Source organism: Molothrus ater, unplaced genomic scaffold (assembly GCF_012460135.2).
Source record: "Molothrus ater isolate BHLD 08-10-18 breed brown headed cowbird unplaced genomic scaffold, BPBGC_Mater_1.1 matUn_MA780, whole genome shotgun sequence".
NCBI lineage: Eukaryota > Metazoa > Chordata > Aves > Passeriformes > Icteridae > Molothrus > Molothrus ater.
This window is the reverse complement of record NW_023416649.1, coordinates 1-2143: the sequence shown is the minus strand read 5'-3', so window position 1 is coordinate 2143 and position 2143 is coordinate 1. Positions and strand designations below refer to the sequence as shown.

The 2143-nt window shown below is 54.8% G+C and overlaps 1 long non-coding RNA gene across 1 annotated transcript; it reads left to right on the top strand.

Moving 5' to 3' along the window:
- Positions 1–124: 124 nt before the first annotated feature.
- LOC118701164 (uncharacterized) lies at positions 125–2050 on the top strand. Its single transcript, XR_004982418.2, has 3 exons — positions 125–142; positions 656–703; positions 1962–2050. It is a non-coding gene; the product is annotated as an uncharacterized LOC118701164 (long non-coding RNA).
- Positions 2051–2143: the final 93 nt, after the last annotated feature.

Sequence of the window (2143 nt, the reverse complement as noted above, 5' to 3'; positions counted from 1 at the left end):
ATTTATTTCTGGTGGGTCAGAGCCTGTGGCTGCATCACCCTGGAAGATCTCATGGCTCCTGTTCTTCCCCCCAGATCCACGCCTACAACCTGGAAAACCAACACCGGGAGAGGAGATCACCACGAGCCTCACGAGAAAGTCGGTTGAGCCTGGCATTTCTTTCTTTCCTGTGAGCCAGAGTGGCCACGGTGCTTGAGGGTGCAGTTTTCTTGTTCAACATGTGGATTTATGCTGGATTTGAGATCTGCTTGTGCTGCAGCACTGAGGATGGACCCATCCAGGGGAGTTTGGCAGTCTGGCTCCCCTCTCTCCCTGCCTGTGAAAGGTGGCAGTGCCTGGATCTGCTCCCAGAGGATCCAGATCATCCCTGCTCCCTTTGAGGCTTTCCTGGAGTCTCACAGCTGCTTTTCACCAAGCCAGATTTGAGACTCTGGGGACAAAATTCCAGCATTTTTTCTTCCTTCCCCAGAGAGGAATTAGGACTCAAACCTGAAACAGCTGCTTAAAATTGCACCTTTTATACCTGGGATAGCAGGAAAGTAAAACCTCTTAACAATGAAACTCCATTATTAAACGTTGAGACTAAAATCACCACTTGCACAAGCACTTTAAAGCAATTATTGCTGATACATATTTTCAAAATGATTCTCCCCAGGTTTCCCAGCAGCCAGAAGATGCCACAGCTGTGTGCAGATTAAAAATGGTAAGATTTACCTCTGGAAAATTGGTGTATCTTGTACAACCAAACAGGGGAGGCTTGGAGAGAACTGCAGGGACCACGTGGCTTTTCTGGAAGAGGATTTTTTCCTCACTAACAGGCTTGAAGCTGCCCACTTAGCACCATTCCTTCTTCTGCACTGAAAAGCCAGTTACAATCTTGGTCCCTCTTTTCCAAACCCTTCAGGTCAGTGGCTGAATGCTCTCTGTTGAAGGGTGGAGGGAAAAGCTGGATTGTATTTCCTAGGAGTGTTGATTGTGCCAATAAAAGTAAGGCAGGAGCTGGGAGATGCTTCCAGCCCACCAGGATTTGGCCACCCCTGATCTGAGAACTTGGGCAAAGCTGGGAGCAAACAGGGCTGGGAGCTGGGGCTGCTCCCTGTGGGTTCAAAATCCCTGGAATCTGATCAAGCCCAGGTGTCTGGGCTATGAGGAGAGGGAATGCTCCCTGCCTGCAGTGGCATTCAGCCCTCAGGCTGCATGGGGGGCTGGGGTCATGGGCAGGCTGGGAAGGGGGACATGAGGCAGAAATCCATCCTGACCCCAGTGTGGGCAGCAGGGGAGGGGGGATTCTGCCCTTCTCAGGTGAGACCACCTGCAGAGCTGCCCCAGCCCTGGGGACACAGCAGCAGCACCTGGACTGCTGGAGAGGCCCAGAGGAACCCATGGAGCAAATCAGGGCTGGAGCCCCTCAGTTCCCAGGGAGCCAGGCTGGGAGAGCTGGGGGTGCTCCCCTGGAGAGGAGGAGAAGGATCAGGGAGAGCTTCCAGCACATTCCAGGGGCTCCAGGAGAGCTGCAGAGGGACTGGGGCCAAGGCCTGCAGGGACAGCACCAGGGAATGGCTCCCAGTGCCAGAGGGCAGCCAGGGATGGGATCTTGGCAATGAGGAATTCCTGGCTGGGCTGGGATTGCCAGAGCAGCTGGGGCTGCCCCTGCATCCTGCAGTGCCCCAGGCCAGGCTGGACACTGGGGCTGGAGCAGCCTGGACACTGGGAGGTGGCCCTGCCCATCAGGCTGGAACTTGATGGGCTTTGAGGTCCCTTCCACCAAGTCAGTCTGGGAATCTTCAGGTGGCCTCTGCTTTGTGGTGGGCCTGATTTGGGAGGTCCTGGGAGTCTTTGTTGAGCTGAAACAGTTTCTGATCCAGAGCTGTGTGGGGAGGGGATCCCTGAGCTCTCTCCCAGGTGTGTCCCTGGTTCCTGGCAGGGTGCTCTGGCAGCTCCCCACATCCCCTCTCTTGCAGATGTGTTCGTGTGCGGGGGCTACAACGGAGAGGTGATTCTGGGAGACGTTTGGAAGCTCAATCTCCAAACTTTCCAGTGGGTCAAGCTCCCAGCTGCATGCAGAGCCTGTGTACTTCCACTGTGCTGCTGTCACCAGTAAGTGACTCCTTTTGTTCCTCCAAGCACTCTTACCTTGCTGTGG